Raw genomic sequence first — 12,795 nt, forward strand, 5'->3', positions numbered from 1 at the left:
GCTTCTCCAAACCCAGTCTCAGGGACAGGAGTATGCAGGCAGGTGTTCAGGACACGTGGCTTGTGCTGACAAGTGGCCAGCCTTGTGACCACCCTCATAACCCATACGCAGCAGGGTACCTGGGGGATAAGACTGGAAATAAAAGGGGTGAATTAACTACTGGCTCCTACAAGGAAGGTCCTCCATGTGATGGATTTGGAAATGACCAAAGTCGGTGCTGTGGAGCCCATCCTGGTGTCTGAGCTTGGGCTCAACTGTCACCCAAGGCCAAAAGGACAAAGGCAGGAACTAGGTTGGGAGGCGGCAAGGGGCGAGTGGAGGTGCTGGGAGAGCTGTGGCTCCTCTGGAGAGACAGGAACAGCATGCCCGCCTTCTCGAAGCTTCCGTTTCCTCATCTGAGGCTTCAGTAGAATAAGATGAGGAATTAAACAATTACAACTTGAACCAGTAGGGCTGTTGATGGGGTTGATTGAAATGATTGAAGTCAAGTGCTTACAACTGCTCTTTATGTTCGAGTCATGTGTCCCTGCTGCTGCTGCTGCTGCTAAGTCGCTTCAGTCGTGTCCGACTCTGTGCGACCCCATAGACGGCAGCCCACCAGGCCCCGCCGTCCCTGGGATTCTCCAGGCAAGAACACTGGAGTGGGTTGCCATTTCCTCCTCCAATGCATGAAAGTGAAAAGTGAAAGTGAAGTCGCTCAGTCGTATCCGACTCTTAGCGACCCCATGGACTGCAGCCTACCAGGCTCCTCCGTCCATGGGATTTTCCAGGCAAGATAGCTGGCGAGGTGAGGATTGCCAGTCCTGGAAGGATGAGGTAAAGTTAAATCGGGTACAGCAGCAGAATCAAGGAGGAGGAAGATCTTGCTCCAAACCCTGAGGCAAGTACAGAGTGGATCTGGGATTAGACTCAAAGCACGGCAGGAAACTGGGTTTTTTTTTTTTTTTTTTTTTTTTTAATGTGGACTTTTACAAAGTCTTTATTGAATTTGTTACAATGTTGTTTTTGTTTTATGTTTTGGTTTTTTGGCCTCGAGGCATATAGAATCTTAGCTCCCCAGCCAGGGAATTGAACCCACACCCCCTACATTAGAAGGCGAAGTCTTACCCATTGGACCACCAAGGAAGTCCCAGGAAATGGGGGTTCTGACTGACTGTCCCTATGACCCTACCTGCAGGAGAGAAGGGATCTTTCCATGCAAGCCTATTGGTCAGAGTGAACTAAAGGTTTGAGGAGATAGTGGGCTGGGGGACAGCGCAGCCCCTGGGTCCATCAGGGTAGGGTTGCCAGATTCAGGCAGAAAAATACACCCAGTTACATTTTAATTTCAGATAAACCTAATGAAGTAAAGTGTCAGTCGCTCAGTCGTGTCCGACTCTGCCACCCCATGGACTGTAGCCCGTCAGGCTCCTCTCTCCATGGAATTCTCCAGGCAGGAATACTGGAGTGGGTAGCCATTTCCTTCTCTAGGGGATCTTCCTGACCCAGGGATTGACCCTGGATCTCCTGCATTGCAGGCAGATTCTTTACCATCTGAGCCAAGTTAGTGAAAATGAAAGTCGCTCAGTCATGTCCAACTCCTTGCAACCCCATGGACTATACAATCCATGGAATTCTCCAGGCCAGAATACTGGAGTGGGTAGCCTTTCTCTTCTACAGGGGATCTTCCCAACCCAGGGATTAAACCCAGGTCTCCCACATTGCAGGTGGATTCTTTACCAGCTGAGCCACCAGGGAAGCCCAAGAATACTGGAGTGGGTAGCCTATCCCTTCTCCAGGGGATCTTCCTGACCCAGGAATCGAACCAGGGTCTCCTGCATTGCAGGCAGATTCTTTACCAGCTGAGCTACCAGGGAAGCCACAAATTAAGCTACAATGTTTTTCGTTTATCTAGATTTCAAACTTCTGCATCCTGTTGTCTCTGGTCCCTTAATGTAACGACAGACAATTACTAGGAACTTCTTGAGTAGGGCTTAATCTTTATGTCCATATTCCCAAGCCACAATAACTCCGAGGTTCTCCCCATCTTACAGAGGAGAGAACTGAGGTCCAGAGAGGCTAAGTCACACAGCTGACAAATGACAAGGCTGGGATTTGAGGGCCTAGAGAGACTGGTGATTCCAAAGCCGTAAATTGACCAATAATGGAGTCAGGGTGGACACCTGAGGCCTGGGTCAGGCCGCCCCTCAGCTGCAGCTTTGTAAAATAGCAGTAAATGGATGGTGAGCCAGGACAGAGGGGCGTTCTGTCTCCACGCTGCCGCGGCCAGCCCTGAAGCCGGGGGAGCAGGGCCACCGGAGAAGAAGGCATTTCCCTTCTGTCCTGTTCCACAAGCCTGGGGACAGTCTTGGCATCTGATCCTCGGGCTCCCAGCCTGAGTCCAAGAGGAAGTATCCAGGCTTAGAAGGCGGAAAAGAAGGGTGTGGCAGGAGGTTGTGTAACAGCTCAGCTAGCTAGAAGGGCCAGAGGGCAGGAGAGAGTCTTCCGAGGCTGAGAGGAGAGGGGCAACTTGAATGTTCTTTTTCCTTTTTTCAGCCGAGTGGCTTGTGGGATCTTAGTTCCCCGGCCAGGGATCGAACCCGTGCCCTCGGCAGTGACAGCGCAGAGTCCTAACTACTGGTCTGCCAGGGAATTCCCAAACTGTATTTTGGTGGGGGCAGTGTGGGGGGAGCTGAGAGGCTTGCAAACAGCAGATCATCTGCCAGACGGTCACTTCAGCCCAAGGACCTGGAAGCAGGACTTGAAACTGGGAGAGCTTTGATCTGGTTTGTAGTATGAAAACTGCTCGCCTCTCGCCCTTGGGTGCCATGGATTACCCACCACTGCCGCACCGGGCGCTGCCCGTCTCACTCACCAGGCCCCGGTGACCAGCACGGGCCAGCCCCACATCCATGAACAGTCCCCAGAGCTGCCTCCTGGCGCCCACTCTGCAGGCCCCTGTGCCAGGCCTCAACTCCCATGATCTCATACCACACGTGTTCCCTGGACGAGGACGAGGCCCAGGTGGCTGTCACCTCTTTCAGTGGCCCTGGGAATGAGGGGACAGACAAGGATCAAGGGGTGCATCTGATTCCAAAACCGCAGGTCCCACACAGTCTTCCTAGAGCATACAGCCCATCGCCCGGTTTTGTACCGCCCACAAGTCAAGAACGGGCTTTTACGTTTTTTTAATAATGGAAAAGCCAAAAGAATAGTATTTCACGACCTGTGAAAATCATACCAAATTCAAATTTCAGAGACCAGGAAGCAAGCTGCATTAGAGCACAGCCGCACTCCCCTTTGTGTCGCCTGGGGCTGCCTGCACCCCACAGCAAAGGGCTCCGATAGTTGTTCCAGAACCACACAGCCTGTAGAGCTGAAAGTATTTGCTATCTGGCCCTTTACAGAAAAGTTTGCAGACCTCTGTTGTAGAGCAGCTATTGTATTTGCAGATTCAGTGCAAAAACTAAGCCACTTAAAATATTGTATGTTAATTCATGCATAGTTTTGTATAAATAGGAACCAGATGCCGGGATAGAAGAGTGACGTTGACTTCTGAGATAAATCAGACCTCAAAGAAGTGCTGGACTTTGGGCTTGTCTCAAGGTTCCGCCTCCAGGCCCCCAGGGCATCCTTTCCTTTCCAAGTCAGAACCCCATGTCCTGCCCTCTCCTTCACTCCACTTCCCGTCTGGGGCAAAGAGTAAGGGAGCCAGGGGATAGATTTGAAGCTGGCAGAGAAGAGAATTTTTAGAGAAAGGACCCAAAAAAGGGCCAGTGGTGGTGGTTAAGTCACTAAGTCATGTCCGATCGTTGTGACACCGTGGACTCTAGCCTGCCAGGCTCCTCTGTCCATGGGATTCTCTCTTGCCTAGAGAGAGATGGGCAAGAGAGAATCCTCTCTAGGCAAGTTCCCATGGAGTGGGTTGCCATTTCCTTCTCCAGGGGATCTTCCTGATCCAGGAATCAAACCCAGGCCTTCTACATTGCAGGCAGATTCTTTACTGACTGAGCTACAAGGGAAACAAAACCGGGCAGGAAGAGGAGAATTTGGAAGGACAGGCAGAAGGACACATAAGACAAGTTAAGGACCTGGAGGCATAACTGCCATGCCTTAGGGAGGGGCCTTCAAGACTTTTGGCTTACGGGCTGGCTACCTGCAAGGTGGGTGGAAGACAGGCCTGATGGATGAGCCAACCTGGGTCCTGGTCCCACTTGGAGCTCAGACAGCAGGAAGGCCCAAGGTGTGGAGAGCTGAGTGCAAAGCAGCAGCAGCTGGGAGCCCCCGGCAGGTACCCTGGCCAAGGCTGACTGGCAGCCACATCCTGGGAGCCAAGTTCAGAGGAAACAGGAAAGAGCAGCTGGGACCACGTCTATGCAGGGACAAGGGCATTCCCATCACACGCCCTCCACATTGTGACTGAGGCCAGCTGGCTCAGCTCACTGGGCCCCAACCCATGTCCAACTCAACACTCATGCAACTGAGATGATGAACCCGCCTCCCAAAGGCCCTGGGCCCTAGAATACCCCGCCTGCGGACTTCCGGCCCACCCTGCTGTGCACCAGGCTGGGCTGGGCTCCGGGGCAAGATCAGGTCAGGCTCCACCCTGCTGTTGGGGGACAGGGCTGACCCCCAGAACTACTGAACTTGCTGGTCTTTGCCCTCTCCTTACTTAGCACCGGGCCAGTAGACGTGAGGCACTGAAAGGATTCCAGCCTCCTGCCAGCCAGAGTGGCTTGTGCATGGGGAGCAACTACCATGGAGCAGATGTGGGTGATGAGGGTGGGGTGGGACCCGGGAGGGAAGAAGTGCTGCCGTTTTCAGAGGAGGAAGATGCGAGATTCAGCAAACAGCTTCCTAGTAAATTTTACATCAACACTTGAGGCAAAATTATGTAGAAGAGAGTTTAAAGCTATGCCAAGGGTTTATGTAAAACACATCAAGCCACACTCCATCCTTTTAGGGGAATGACTATTGGGCAAAGAGAGCCGAGCTAAGTGTTTTTCATGGTGATGGACAAAATGGAGAGTGGTGGGCATTTATCCAAACCTGAATGGCCACACCCAAAGGGAACTAAGAAACAGGTATATGTCCTTCTGGAGAAGTGTCAGTGACTTATGGGCCCTTTTCAAAAATATTTGTTTATTTGGGGCTTCCCAGGTAGCTCAGTCTGGAGAAGGCACTGGTGACCCACTCTAGTACTCTTGCCTGGAAAATCCCATGGACGGAGGAACCTGGTAGGCTGCAGTCCATGGGGTCACTAAGAGTCAGACATGACTGAGCAACTTCACTTTCACTTTTCACTTTCATGCGTTGGAGAAGGAAATGGCAACCCACTCCAGTGTTCTTGCCTGGAGAATCCCAGGGACGGCAGAGCCTGCTGGGCTGCCGTCTACGGGGTTGCACAGAGTCAGACACGACTGACGCAGATTAGCAGCAGCAGCAGGTGGCTCAGTGGTGAAGAATCCACCAGCCAAGCAGGAGACTCGATTTTGATCCCTGGGTTAGGAAGATTCTCTGGAAAAGGAAATGGCAACCCACTCCAGTATTCTTGCCTGGGGTATATCCCATGGACAGAGGGGCTTGGCAGGCTACAGTCCATGGGGTCACAAAAGAACTGGACATGACTTAGCAACTAAACAAATTACTTATTTATCTGGCTACCTTGGGTCTTAGCTGCAGCAATGAAGATTGCCTCAGTTCAGTTCAGTTCAGTTCAGTTGTTCAGTCGTGTCCAAGTCTTTGTGACTCCGTGTGTTAGGGGAAGCACATTGATTGAAACTGCCCACCCTGGCCAAGCACCATAGTACCCATTTGCATGAGTTGTTTTATGATAGGAGGTCCTGCTAAGGAACACGGAACGAATAGGCCACCACCAACCGGAAGAGTTAGGGAAAGGTCAAAAGGAGACACCACATGTCCAACCACCTCCCAGAATCCTTCTCTCTGGCATCCATCTTGGCTGAACAAGGCGTGCACCACCAGGAAGGGCTCTGAGTCAGAATGATTGGCTAAAGACAACCCGGAAACTAATCCCATCACCATAAAACCCAAGACTGCAAGCCATGTGGCAGAGCTGTTCTCCTGGGTTCCCTTACCCTACTGCTCTCCATCCAGGTGCCCTTTCCCAATAAAATCTCTTGCTTTGTCAGCATATGTGTCTCTTTGGACAATTCATTTCCGAGTGTTAGACAAAACCCAGTTTTAGGCCCTGCAACACACGGACTGAAGCACTCCAGGTGTCCCTGTCCATCGCCAACTTCCGGGGTTTACTGAAACTCATGTCCATTGAGTCAGTGATGACATCAACCATCTCATCCTCTGTTGTCCCCTTCTCCTCCTGCCCTCAATCTTTCCCAGCATTAGGGTCTTTTCAAGTGAGTCAGTTCTTCGCATCAGGTAGCCAAAGTATAGGAGTTTCAGCTTCAGCATCAGTTCTTCCAATGAATATTCAGGACTGATTGCCTTTAGGATGGACTGGTTGGATCTCCTTGCAGTGCAAGGGACTCTGAAGAGTCTTCTACAATACCATAGTTCAAAAGCATCAATTCTTCAGCACTCAGCTTTCTTTATGGCCTAACTCTCACATCCATACATGACTATTGGAAAAACCATAGCCTTGACTAGATGGACCTTCATTGCCTCATGTGGGGTCTTTCCCTGCAGCACACGGACTCTCTAGTAGTGCTTGGGTCACTAATCACGGCCACCCTGCCGATGTGAGTTAAGTCAGGGAGGAAAGCAGGATGGGGGAGGGGTCCAGACTGAGGCGGGGAGGGAGGAGGGTGGGAGGGGGGCAGGCCATGATGGAGACGGGCGAAGTGTTAAGCCTCCTTCCTGGCTCTGACTGAGAGGCCAGACCGGGGGACTAGACCCCGCCTTAGCTCTGATCTAGGCGTTTCCATTCACAGATCCAGGCCGGCCAAGAGCCAGGGGGATTGCCAGAGTCCCAGTGAATGCCTTCAGGGAGTCTGGGGGGATGTGCAGGCTTGTCGGGCGGATTTTAGGGCTGAGGAAAGCCCCCAGCCCCAGTCCCCCAGCCCACATCTGGGAGACCCTCCAACTCTCACCGCAGTGCCTTGTCAGATCTCCCCATCAGGAAGCAAGTGTGTGTCCACAGGAGCGGGCTTGTTGCTCCTACTCCCAAGGCGGGCGATGCATCTGAGAGACAGGGCCAGAGGCGGGGTGAGAGGGGGTGGGCGGTTGTTGGAGGGTTTGGGGGGATGGGCGTGAGCCCCTCCCCAGCCCAGTTGCAGGCAGTTAGCATTCTCTTCGGGGAGGGGATGGAGAGGCACTCCCCTCCCATGGCCTGGGGTCCAGGGGGGTTTAGAGCTCCCTCCAGCCCCACTCTCAACACATCCCAGCATCCCAAACGGGCCCAAGGAGCAGCTGCGTTCCGCTGCCCAACCCCCGACCTCACCGGCCCACCACTCTGGGCCTCAGGAGGAGCCAGAGTTAAGAGGTTAAGCACCCACCCAAAGTGGACCTGTCTTGGACAGGGGACAGGGTTTCAGTTCCTGGTCAGGGAGGATTCCACATGCTGCAGAGCACGGACTCTGGAGCCCATGGGCCGCAACTACTGGAGCCCATTCGGCAAGGAGAAACCACCGCAAAGGTTAGCCCACACCCCGCAGCCATGCGCAGCGCCCGCGCGTCTCAACTGGAGAAAGTCACCACGCAGCACCGAGGACCCAGCACAGTCCAAAAAAAAAGCCAAGGTGGTCCTGTCTCTGCCCAATCGACTGTGGGGGCACCAGGTTCTTCAAATCTGGCCTCATGGGTCTTGGTTCTCGGGTATTCCTTGTATCCTGCGGGTCCTCTCAGCTTCGTATTAAGCCCATCAGCTGGTCTGTGCTCATTCCTCAGGGACGGGACGAGATATGACAACGAGCAGGAGAAAAAGAAAGAAAGCAAAGTCTCAGCCTGGCTTCTGAGTTTCAAAAGCAGCCGTTGGTCTGGACACGACATGCAGGTAGGAGCAAAGCTTCCCAGTACCACCCCTCGACACCTCCAGAGGAAGAGGAGCAGATAGTTGGTGGGGACCGGAGGGGACTGGGCTGAAGGAGCCCCCCTGTCCGATCCTCACCCAGGAGCTCCTGGAGCCCAGTCTGCCCCTCCGACCTCCGGGCTCCTCCCTGGGGGGACCGAGGGCCTACCCTCCCCCACTCCACCCCCTGCCTGCGGCAACCCCCCATCAGCCGCAGCCACACACCCCCGTGGACAGACAGCCAGGGTGGCTGCCCCCTGTGCCCTGGGCTTTCCTCAAGGTCAGATCTTCTTGCCCCAGGGGACAGCCCTCCTTCCAGCACCCAGGACACCCGCCAGAGGGCGTGCCATTAGAGGGTGGGATCCGGGTGTTGGTGGTGGGAGAGTAGGGTGGTATGCCCCTAACTGTGGTTGAGGGGGCTGGGAGCAAGGACCCCACAGCCCGAGTCAGGTGGGTGCTCAGTAGAACCTGCCTTGGGATGTGGGCGCTGCTCTCAGCATCCCTGAGTTCTCTGAGGGTCTGGGAGCCCCCCCTGCAAGGCAGCGAGAGAGAGGGAGCAGCGCCCATCCCCGGAAGATGGGCAGACTCGGGGTTTGTCCACAGGAGGGTCTCCAGGGGCAGCAGGATGCACGAAGGGACGCAGTTTATGAATGGTCTGGGGCACCACTCTGGGTTTCTCCTTCCCCATGCTCGGTGGGGCTCCTGGGGTCCTCGCCAGCTCTGCTACCCTGAGATGCTGTGTCCCCCCACTGGGGCTTGAGGTCCTCAGACGAAGCTCAGCCTCAGGACTCGGGAGCCCCCTCTCTGGCTGAAGCGCAGTTGACGGATGCTTTCATTTCCACTTGGCGCGGGGGGTCCTGAGCCCCCTCGGCAGGGTCCCCACTTTCCCGTCAGACTATTCCCTACGAGCCTTTGTACAAAGAATTCGGCTGGGATCCAGGGAACTTTGGGAAAGTATGTATGGCCTAAGCCAAGCTGTACTAACCTGTCTTCCTCCCAAGCTGAAAGGGGCCAGGTTGTTCCCAGACAAATGCAGAGGTGGGGGTGGGGGCAGCGGGGTAGGAAGGAGGCTTGTACACACACCACATACTGCAGAGGAGAAGCAAGAGTGGGGTACAGGTGCGGAGGCGTGGCCAGGGGCAGCGGACGTGGGGGGCCTCTCCCAGGTGTCTGGTGTACACACACACACAGGAAACACAAACAGGCACACCCAAAAGAGCCTGGGTACCAACTCAGTTACGCAACAACGTGGGCATGCAAACACGGACAGGTGTGTGTTGTGTATACACAAATTGGCACAGGCACATATACAGAGGCTGCAGAGACGTGCTCAAACGTGTTCACACACACACATGGACCCGCACAAACACGCACGCACATGCATCCACACACAAGGGATTCAGATTCAGTTGTGCCAGGCCAAACCCAGGAGGCAGAGAGAGGGTCTGACCACCCAGAGGACCCAGCTCCCTAAGACTCAGCACATGTGCGTGCGTGAGCGCGTATACACTCACACACTCACACACACGCTCTGGGAGGGAAGCACTTCCTTCATAGGAGCTTTCGGATTCAGGGGACACGCAATCAAGACCTCTTGCTGGGAAAGAAAGCGCCTTTGTGTGCTGGGATGGGGGGGCGGGGATGCGAGAGCAGCTGCAGTTCCTCCAGGATAAGGGCCAGGCCCGTTCTGTTCCTCCCCTGCCCTGGGGGAGGAAGGTCAGGCAGGGCCAGGGATGCAGGCGGGAGTGGGGGCGCCCGCCGGCCCTGCACCAACTCTGGGGCGCTGTCTCTGGCAGGCTGCCCAGAACCCAGAAAGCCACACTGACCCCCGGGCCTGGTCTGGCCCCGGCCCCGGCCCCAGAACGTCCCCATGGCCCTGTCTCCAGGTTTGCTTCAACCCTGACCCAGATGGAAACCTGGCTCTGGACTAGGGCACCATGCCTGGCTTGTGCCTACGGCCTTGCCTTTTTTTTTTAAACAAAGTGATAAAAAGTCAGCCTCTTGAATTAAAAAGATGTGAGCTTGACCCCCAGCTCTGTCGCCTGTCAACAGGGTGACTTCAAGACGAGCCTAATTTTTTTTTTGAGCCCATATTTGAGTTCATTACAGTGCTCAGAAAGTGAAAGTGTTAGTCACTCAGTCGTGTCCGACTCTTTGTGACCCCATGAACTACATGTAGCCCACCAGACTCCTCTGTCCATGGAATTCTCCAGGCAAGAATACTAGAGTGGGTAGCCATATCCTTCTCCAGGGGATCTTCCTGACCCAGGAATCGAACCAGGGTCTCCCACATTGCAGGCAGAGTCTTTACAAACTGAGCCGCCAGGGAAGACCCAGTGCTCAGAGCCAGGAGGCAAATCGTCTTATTGACCCCTCAGAGCTCGGCACCTTCTTGGTGTGTTTTATCACCAGGTTCGTCTGGGAGCATCCTGCTCACTCCCGTTGCCTCTAAGCTCCCTCCTCCCTTCACCCTCCTACCCTCGTGATCATTGCCTGCACCTGCAGTTCCCCTGGGGAGTCCTCTCTGAGCCTTCTCTGCAGGCTCAGCCTCCAGCAAAAAGAGCCCCGTGTTCTAACTCAAGAGGACTCAGCTGAGGGACGCCCACCAGAGATGACCTCAGCAACCCCTCCAGTCGCTCAGTCAACAAGTACTTATCGAAGGTCTTCCCTGCGCCAGATGCTGTTTCAGATGCTGGACATTCAGCAGTGAACAAACAGACAAAAACCTCTGCCCTTGTGGGCTCGCATCCCAGTACTGTTACCATAGTAACAGGCCTTGAGCACCACTCGGTCCCCCCACATCTGTCCCGAGAGTTGGAAACATCCTGATGGCACAGACAGCACTTCCCTCCGGGGTCTCCACGAAGCTGGGGTGTCACTGGCACAGCTCTTTCTCTCCCCTTGACCCGGCTCCCCCGAGGCCACGGGTATCACGGGGCAAGGGTGCGCCTGGCACAGCGCTGGTATGAGGCCGTGATTGTCAGACTCAGCAGTGGCTTTGGCAGTTCAAGCGCCTTCAGCTACCATTGCCGTTTGGTGTGTTTCTGTTTTGCTCTAACTGAAACTTAGTGCTTCTCTTTCAATGTATTTTCAATCTGTTATGTAATTGCATATCATTACATAATAGTAAAAAAAAAAAAAATTTGTGTCCCTATTGTTCATAAAATTGTCCTGTTTTAGGAAATAACTTACCTGGAAGCTTGACTCACCTAGAGTGGGGCACGTCAGGTCAAGCGCTCTGCGGTACCATTCATCTGTTCAGGTAGCATTAGTTGAACATCTGCCCCCACAGCAGATGCCGAGAGTGGGAGTGGGAGCCCAGGGAGACCCCTGTTTAGAGAGGCCTGTTTTCTAGCAGGGGGGACCAGGACAGGTAAGCAGAAAAGTGCAGTTCGGAGAATGGAATGATGGGCTGGTGCTGAGGGAGTCTGGGTGGATCAAAATGACTTTTTTAGAACCCGGGACATTGAGCTGAGCCCTCATGAAATAGTTGGGTGTATTTTTCTGGTAGAGATGAGAGAGGGGTGAGCCAGACAGAGGGACCATTTGCAAAAGTCATATACCGGAAAAGCGTCTGATGTGTGTGAGGCAATGGGGAAATGTTAATGTGCGGGTGGGGCGGGTGTGTATCAGACTGGGCTGGAGAAGAAGCTGGCACCAGACAGGACTGTGGATGCCAGGGAGAGCGGGGAACCCCTGCCACATGGAGGGCGCCCAACCTGGCCCTGGAGTTGCCCCAGAGCGCTCTCCCCGCTCCTATTGGAACTCTGGCTCAGCTTCGCGGTCCCCACCTCCAACCTGCCCTAGGAAACTCTAGTTTCACTGTGGTCAGGCTCCCTCTATACTTGGCTTAGATTTAAAAAAAAAATAAATCATGGGCAGGAATTTTGTAAAAGCTCTTTATATATATTGACATTCTTGATTCTTTGTTACATAGCTATCTTGTCTATTTTTTTTTTTTTTTTCAATTTGACCTTTATTTGATTCTGTTTTGGTGGAAAGAAACCTTACATATTTTTGTTGTCCAGTTCATTAATCTGTTCATTTGAGGTTGTCTTAGAAAATTATTGCCTGTCCTAAAATTGTATACGGATTAGGATTTTTTCATGGTTTACCTTCCAACATTTAAATCTTTAAGCCATCTGAGGTTTATTTTGGTGTAAGGTAGGAATCTAACTTTGTTTTTTTCCAAATGGTGAGCCAGTTGTCCAGTCCCGTTTTGTGAGTAATCCATCATTTCTGCAGTGGTTTGTTTATTTTGTTCAAAATTCATTTCCCCTCTTCTCAATTTTTAAAGTCATACTTATGATCTAAAAGTTGGAAGTTTTGTTTTTGTTTTGTTTTGTTTTTTTTCAGTTTTAAAACAAGAGGAGGAAGAGGAGGCCGAGGAGTCCAAATGTCATAGGAACATATGACGTAGAAGATGAGAGCCTTCCCCTGGGCTCAACAGCTTGCTATATATCATTTTATTATTAGTTTTATAACACTTATTAGATTTCCTTTTAGTACAAAGGATAAAACCCAAGAGGAATCAAAATCTCTAGATAACATATATTGACATAAAATTATGTTGACATTTAAAAAAAAAGAGGGACTTGCCTGGTGGCCCAGTGGTTGTGTCTCTGTGCTTCCACTGCAAGGGGTGTGGGTTCAATCCTTGGTCGGGAAATTAGAATCCTGCATGCTGAGTGGTACAGCCAAAAAAAAAAAATTAAGTTAATAAATTAAATAAGAAAAATACATATTAATGTAGAAGGTTGGAAAAGTCAAGCAATTCTGAAAGATACAAAATGAAAAATTAGGGAATTCCCTGATGATCCAGGGGTTAG

This window comes from Bos indicus x Bos taurus, chromosome 13, assembly GCF_003369695.1.
Source record: "Bos indicus x Bos taurus breed Angus x Brahman F1 hybrid chromosome 13, Bos_hybrid_MaternalHap_v2.0, whole genome shotgun sequence".
NCBI lineage: Eukaryota > Metazoa > Chordata > Mammalia > Artiodactyla > Bovidae > Bos > Bos indicus x Bos taurus.